The sequence below is a fragment of the Heptranchias perlo genome, unplaced genomic scaffold, assembly GCF_035084215.1.
Source record: "Heptranchias perlo isolate sHepPer1 unplaced genomic scaffold, sHepPer1.hap1 HAP1_SCAFFOLD_191, whole genome shotgun sequence".
In the NCBI taxonomy this organism is placed as follows: domain Eukaryota; kingdom Metazoa; phylum Chordata; class Chondrichthyes; order Hexanchiformes; family Hexanchidae; genus Heptranchias; species Heptranchias perlo.
The window spans coordinates 646,009-654,420 of NW_027139176.1; the positions used below are offsets into that span (position 1 = coordinate 646,009).

At 41.8% G+C, this 8,412-nt stretch overlaps 1 pseudogene; it reads left to right on the top strand.

The window, feature by feature from the left end:
* The first annotated feature begins 2,968 nt into the window (after positions 1–2,968).
* On the top strand, positions 2,969–7,562 carry LOC137309923 (probable G-protein coupled receptor 139; annotated as a pseudogene).
* Positions 7,563–8,412: the final 850 nt, after the last annotated feature.

Below are 8,412 nucleotides of genomic sequence, written 5' to 3' on the forward strand. Positions count from 1 at the left end.
TATATCAACACAACTCCGGCAGGATTCTACTGTCCCAAATATATCAATACAACTCTGGCAGGATTCTACTGTCCAAATATATCAATACAACTGCGGCAGGATTCTACTGTCCCAAATATATCAACACAACTCCGGCAGGATTCTACTGTCCCAAATATATCAATACAACTCCGGCAGGATTCTACTGTCCAAATATATCAACACAACTGCGGCAGGATTCTACTGTCCCAAATATATCAACACAACTCCGGCAGGATTCTACTGTCCCAAATATATCAATACAACTCTGGCAGGATTCTACTGTCCAAATATATCAATACAACTGCGGCAGGATTCTACTGTCCCAAATATATCAACACAACTCCGGCAGGATTCTACTGTCCCAAATATATCAATACAACTCCGGCAGGATTCTACTGTCCCAAATATATCAATACAACTCCGGCAGGATTCTACTGTCCAAATATATCAATACAACTCCGGCAGGATTCTACTGTCCAAATATTTCAATACAACTCCGGCAGGATTCTACTGTCCAAATATATCAATACAACTCCGGCAGGATTCTACTGTCCCAAATATATCAATACAACTCCGGCAGGATTCTACTGTCCAAATATATCAATACAACTCCGGCAGGATTCTACTGTCCAAATATTTCAATACAACTCCGGCAGGATTCTACTGTCCAAATATATCAATACAACTCCGGCAGGATTCTACTGTCCCAAATATATCAATACAACTCCGGCAGGATTCTACTGTCCAAATATATCAATACAACTCCGGCAGGATTCTACTGTCCAAATATATCAATACAACTCCGGCAGGATTCTACTGTCCAAATATTTCAATACAACTCCGGCAGGATTCTACTGTCCAAATATATCAATACAACTCCGGCAGGATTCTACTGTCCCAAATATATCAACATAACTCCGGCAGGATTCTACTGTCCCAAATATATCAATACAACTCCGGCAGGATTCTACTGTCCAAATATATCAACACAACTCCGGCAGGATTCTACTGTCCTAAATATATCAATACAACTCCGGCAGGATTCTACTGTCCCAAATATATCAACATAACTCCGGCAGGATTCTACTGTCCCAAATATATCAATACAACTCCGGCAGGATTCTACTGTCCAAATATATCAACACAACTCCGGCAGGATTCTACTGTCCCAAATATATCAATACAACTGCGGCAGGATTCTACTGTCCCAAATATATCAATACAACTCCGGCAGGATTCTACTGTCCAAATATTTCAATACAACTCCGGCAGGATTCTACTGTCCAAATATATCAATACAACTGCGGCAGGATTCTACTGTCCCAAATATATCAATACAACTCCGGCAGGATTCTACTGTCCAAATATTTCAATACAACTCCGGCAGGATTCTACTGTCCAAATATATCAATACAACTCCGGCAGGATTCTACTGTCCCAAATATATCAATACAACTCCGGCAGGATTCTACTGTCCCAAATATATCAATACAACTCCGGCAGGATTCTACTGTCCAAATATTTCAATACAACTCCGGCAGGATTCTACTGTCCCAAATATATCAATACAACTCCGGCAGGATTCTACTGTCCCAAATATATCAACATAACTCCGGCAGGATTCTACTGTCCCAAATATATCAATACAACTCCGGCAGGATTCTACTGTCCAAATATATCAACACAACTCCGGCAGGATTCTACTGTCCTAAATATATCAGTACAACTCCGGCAGGATTCCACTGTCCAAATATATCAACACAACTCCGGAAGGATTCTACTGTCCTAAATATATCAGATGTGATAGCATTTGTGTGTTCAATGACTGTAACTAACATTAATGGTGATGTTACAGAATCTGTTTGTTCAATGACTGTAACTAACATTAATGGTGATGTTGCAGAATCTGTTTATTCAATGACTGTAACTAACATTAATGGTGATGTTACAGAATCTGTTTATTCCATGACTGTAACTAACATTAATGGTGATGTTACAGAATCTGTTTGTTCAATGACTGTAACTAACATTAATGGTGATGTTACAGAATCTGTTTATTCAATGACTGTAACTAACATTAATGGTGATGTTACAGAATCTGTTCAATGACTGTAACTAACATTAATGGTGATGTTACAGAATCTGTTTATTCAATGACTGTAACTAACATTAATGGTGATGTTACAGAATCTGTTCAATGACTGTAACTAACATTAATGGTGATGTTGCAGAATCTGTTTATTCAATGACTGTAACTAACATTAATGGTGATGTTACAGAATCTGTTTATTCAATGACTGTAACTAACATTAATGGTGATGTTACAGAATCTGTTCAATGACTGTAACTAACATTAATGGTGATGTTACAGAATCTGTTTATTCAATGACTGTAACTAACATTAATGGTGATGTTACAGAATCTGTTCAATGACTGTAACTAACATTAATGGTGATGTTACAGAATCTGTTTATTCAATGACTGTAACTAACATTAATGGTGATGTTACAGAATCTGTTTATTCAGTGACTGTAACTAACATTAATGGTGATGTTACAGAATCTGTTTATTCAATGACTGTAACTAACATTAATGGTGATGTTACAGAATCTGTTTATTCAGTGACTGTAACTAACATTAATGGTGATGTTACAGAATCTGTTTATTCAATGACTGTAACTAACATTAATGGTGATGTTACAGAATCTATTCAATGACTGTAACTAACATTAATGGTGATGTTACAGAATCTGTTCATTCAATGACTGTAACTAACATTAATGGTGATGTTACAGAATCTGTTTATTCAATGACTGTAACTAACATTAATGGTGATGTAACCTAATTGTCTCTCTGGGGGTTAACATCAGGTATAAGAAGGGATCCTTTCAATATCGAACAGAGCGGGTGTGGGACAGGGAACTGACATCGCTGCTTCTCACAGAAAATGCACTCCCCGCCCAGAGGTCCGGTCTATGCCATTTACTACACTGTCCTTGCAGCTGTCGCTGTTCCGGGTAAAGTATTACAGCAAGTTATTCATTGTGAGAAGCATTAGTTACCTGAATTGTCTCAGTGACTGGTTGTTGACCGCACTTTGTACAATGCGTTTCCCCCGGAGCCGCCTGTCCAGCGGGATCACTCCAATCCGTGTTCCACCCTGAAAGGACTTTGTTTGTTCAGTGCGACGGTTGATTGAAATTATATTCACATGTTGATATTTTTTGATCATAATTGGACTGTGTCTGTGTAATGGCGGAGAGTGAAATATCCCTCCCCCAACACCGACCTCCAAATCACACTTTGAAATGTGTCTCCATTCTCTCCAATCAGCCGCTTCCCCGGTGTGAGGAGCGGGCGAACTTCCCACCAGCTCACGCCTTGCTCCGGTCTAACTGTTTCTGGACGATTGTGAATAGGTGGAGAAAAAATCTCTGCAAAAATACCTCTGTGTGTTTAAACTGTATTGAATTACATGCAGTTCTAATCATTGCCTTGTAATCGGGTTTAATGACATTTCACCTCTCTCAGTTCCCGGGATCTCAGCTCTGCTCCCACCTCCTCCCATCTCCTGGTGTGTCTCGGACTAACCCGTTCCAGCTGGCTGTAACTGGACAACGTTACAAAGTGAATACTTTAAATACAATGTGTAATTGTACATTATATCAGTGTAAGACACAAGCTCGTTACCGCATGGTAGGTTGTTACATAAGGTTAAATCTCACGGGATCCAAGGTGAGGTAGCCAATTGGATACAACATTGGATTGACGACAGAAGACAGAGGGTGGGTGTGGAGGGTTGTTTTTTAAACTGGAGGCCTGTGACCAGCGGTGTGCCTCAGGGATCCGTGCTGGGTCCGCTGTTATTTGTTATTTATATTAATGATTTGGATGAGAATTTAGGAGGCATGGTTAGTAAGTTTGCAGATGACACCAAGATTGGTGGCGTTGTGGACAGTGAAGAAGGTTATCTAGGATTGCAACGGAATCTTGATAAATTGGGCCAGTGGGCCGATGAATGGCAGATGGAGTTTAATTCAGATAAATGTGAGGTGATGCATTTTGGTAGATCGAATCGGACCAGGACCTACTCCGTTAATGGTAGGGCGTTGGGGAGAGTTATAGAACAAAGAGATCTAGGAGTACAGATTCATAGCTCCTTGAAAGTGGAGTCACAGGTGGATAGGGAGGTGAAGAAGACATTCAGCATGCTTGGTTTCATTGGTCAGAACATTGAATACAGGAGTTGGGATGTCTTGTTGAAGTTGTACAAGACATTAGTAAGGCCACACTTGGAATACTGTGCACAGTTCTGGTCACCCTATTATAGAAAGGATATTATTAAACTAGAAAGAGTGCAGAAAAGATTTACTAGGATGCTGCCGGGACTTGATGGTTTGACTTATAGGGAGAGGTTTGACAGACTGGGACTTTTTTCCCTGGAGAGTAGGAAGTTAAGGGGTGATCTTATAGAAGTCTATAAAATAATGAGGGGCATAGATAAGGTAGATAGTCAAAATCTTTTCCCAAAAGTAGGGGAGTCTCTAATGAGGGGGCATAGATTTAAGGTGAGAGGGGAGAGATACAAAAGGGTCCAGAGGGGCAATTTTTTCACTCAAAGGGTGGTGAGTGTCTGGAACGAGCTGCCAGAGGCAGTAGTAGAGGCGGGTACAATTTTGTATTTTAAAAAGTATTTGGACAGTTACATGGGTAAGATGGGTGCAGAGGGAGATGGGCCAAGTGCAGGCAATTGGGACTAGCTTAGTGGTATAAACTGGGCGACATGGACATGTTGGGCCGAAGGGCCTGTTTCCATGTTGTAAACTTCTATGATTCTATGATTCTATAACAGGATCACGCAGTGAGACCGTGTCCTCACATTTCCTATCACCTTATTGATATTATATTTCAGTGATATTATCATATTATTGATCAATGGGTCTGATTTGTCTTCCCTCCTCTCCTGCGGTTTGACTCAGGCTGGGGCTCGGTAATACTGAGGTTCTATTCGCCCCTCCCCCGTGACACTGGAGATTCTGTGACCCGCCCTTCTGTTTCATTCCTTGTATTTATTTCCAGTTGTATGATCTTAGTTCAGTGAGAAACACTCTGACCTCTTAGTCCGAGAGTTACGGGTTCTACAGCCCACTCCAGGACCTTAGTCCATAGTCCGGGATGACACAGGGAAGGATTGAGGGAGTGCTGCATTGCGGGACCTGTGGTTCTCCCACGACCCCCTGAACCCCAGCCCCCGTCAGGTGATTGGGATGGAAGTTGAGGATTGTATTGGAGAACTACCGACCGATCTCCTGGTGCTCTGGATAATATTCATTCTCAATCAATGCCGCCAGATCCAGACTAACTGGGTAATGCTCTCCCTGCTGTTTCCGGGACCTGGATCAGCCAGACTGACCGTGGGTCTGTCAATGTGAAGGGGATCCAATATATTGAGAGATCTGTCAGGCGGTCACATCAATACGAATCTTCACAATCTTTGTTTCATTGTTTGTAAGATTCATTTTACATTTGTTCTGTTTTTGTTCCATTTGTTACTGTGTTGATTGTGTGGTTTTTCATTAATTATCTTAAACTGTATAAATTGCTCATTATTCATTACACAAGGACTGTTATTAACACGTTTGAACATTCTATTTATTTTAATACATGTTGTTTCCCAAGGATTTTAAATATTTTTCGTTCACCGAGGTCTCTGGCCTGTGTGGAATCTTAGAGGACAGGAGGAGGCCATTCGGTCCATCGCGCCTGTGCCAGCTCTTTAAAAGATTAACTGTCAGACTCCATCCCTTCAATTATCAAAGACGGAAACTTTATACAATTCCGGTCAATGTATTACTTCTGCTGGGAGTCTATAAGTTAATCTAAATGGTATTATTTTGATGTAGTACAAGAGCAGAGGGACCTGGGGGGACATATTGATAAATATTTGAAGGCGGCAGGGCAAGCTGATAAAGCGGTTAAGACAGTGTATGGGATAAATCGGAGCATTGAATAAAAAACACGGAAATCACTCTAAAACTTTACAAATCTCAGGTTAGGCCTCAGCGTACTGTGTCCAATTCTGGGCACCGCACTTTAGCAAGGGTGTCAAGGCCCTGGAGAGGGTGCAGAGGAGATTTACCAGGATGGTTCGAGGGGATGAGAGACTCCAGTTATGTGGAGAGACTGGAGAAGCTGGGATTGTTCTCCTTAGAGCAGAGAAGATTAAGGGGAGATTTAATAGAGGTGCTAAGAATCATGAGGGCTTTCGATCGAACAAGTAGGGAGAAGCTGATTCCTTGGGTAAGTGGGTGGGTAAAATAATAGGCAAAAGAACTGGAGGGGAAATCAGGAGAAATATTTCGACACCGAGGGCTGTGAGATTTGGAGAGCACCACCTGAAGCGGTGGGGGGGGGTGAAGCAAATTCCACAGGAAATTTCAAAAGGAAATTGGACCTGTACTTAACGCTGATTCGCAGCGTTAAGGGGAAAAAGCTTGGGGAGTGGGATCAAATTGCAGACCTCTATCAAGGAGCTGGCACAGGCACGGCGGGCCGAATGGCCTCCTCCTGTGCTGTAAGATACTATGATTCCATTCTCTAACTTCTCATCTCTCTCCTTCTTCACAGTTAATTTAGTGGCGATTGTGATCCTGTCCTGAGGAAGGTGCGGTCTCTCCAGATGTATCACTCGGTACCTGGTGTCCATGGCGGTGACGGATCTCCTGGTCATTCTCACGGCTGTGATATTAAACCGGATTCCTGGTATTTATTTTCCGGGTAGTTTCCTGTCCATCACTCCCGTCTGTAGTCTGAGCATTACATTAATTTATGCATCAAGAGACAGTTCTGTCTGGTTAACGGTCGCTTTCACCTTTGATCGATTTGTGGCCATTTGTTGCCAGAAGCTGAAAATTAAATATTGCACCGAGAAAACGGCGGCCGTGGTTATCGGGACGGTCTGTGCGCTGATTTGTTTTAAAACCGTCCCCTGGTACTTTATGCACGAACCCGTCTACATAATTAACAAAATCCCATGGTATTGCAGACAGAAGGATATCCGTTATACATCAATTGTATGGACAGCATTTGATTGGTCTGATCGTCTTTTAACCCCTTGTCTCCCATTCATTCTGATTCTTCTGCTCAATGTTCTGACCGTCAGACACATTCTAGCGGCCAACAGAGCCCGCAGGAGACTCCGGGTCCACAGCAATGGAGAGAATCAGAGTGACCCGGAGATGGAGAGTCGGAGAAAGTCCATCGTTTTACTCTTCGCCATCTCGGGCAGTTTTATCCTCTTGTGGATAACGTATGTTGTACAATTCTTATATGTGCGAATTACAAACGATTACAACATCAAAAGCTTCAGTGATCCGAAGTTTATTCTGCAGGAAAGCGGAAACATGCTTCAGCTCCTAAGTTCTTGCACCAACACGTTTATTTATGCAGTGACTCAAAGTAAATTCAGGGAGGAGTTAACGAATGCGGTCAAATATCCACTGAATCTAATTGTTCAATTAATTATACAGCGAAAGGAATAAATTCCAATCATAATTCTGCCTTTTAAAAATAAGAACCACTCTCAGCTGTTAACAAACCAGGAAACAAAGCTGGTTTGTTTTCAAATTAGTAATAAATCGGAACAGGAAACATTTCCAACTTTTGTGGCTTCCGTAAAATAATCACCACTGTAAGAGATTGATAACAGGGATTTCAGGTGCGTTGAGTTCTGGGATGGGGCGGATGACCTCACTGTACCAGAGAGAGAAACATCCCAATTTACTGACAGGTGACCTTACTGTACCAGTGAGAAAAACATCCCAATTTACTGACAGGTGACCTTACTGTACCAGTGAGACAAACATCCCAATTTACTGACAGGTGACCTTACTGTACCAGTGAGACAAACATCCCAATTTACTGACAGGTGACCTTACAGTACCAGTGAGAGAAACATCCCAATTTACTGACAGGTGACCTTACTGTACCAGAGAGACAAACATCCCAATTTACTGACAGTTGATCTTACTGTACCAGTGAGAAAAACATCCCAATTTACTGACAGGTGACCTTACTGTACCAGTGAGAAAAACATCCCAATTTACTGACAGGTGACCTTACTGTACCAGTGAGACAAACATCCCAATTTACTGACAGGTGACCTTACTGTACCAGTGAGACAAACATCTCAATTTACTGACAGGTGACCTTACTGTACCAGTGAGACAAACATCCCAATTTACTGACAGGTGACCTTACAGTACCAGTGAGAGAAACATCCCAATTTACTGACAGGTGACCTTACTGTACCAGAGAGACAAACATCCCAATTTACTGACAGGTGATCTTACTGTACCAGTGAGAAAAACATCCCAATTTACTGACAGGTGA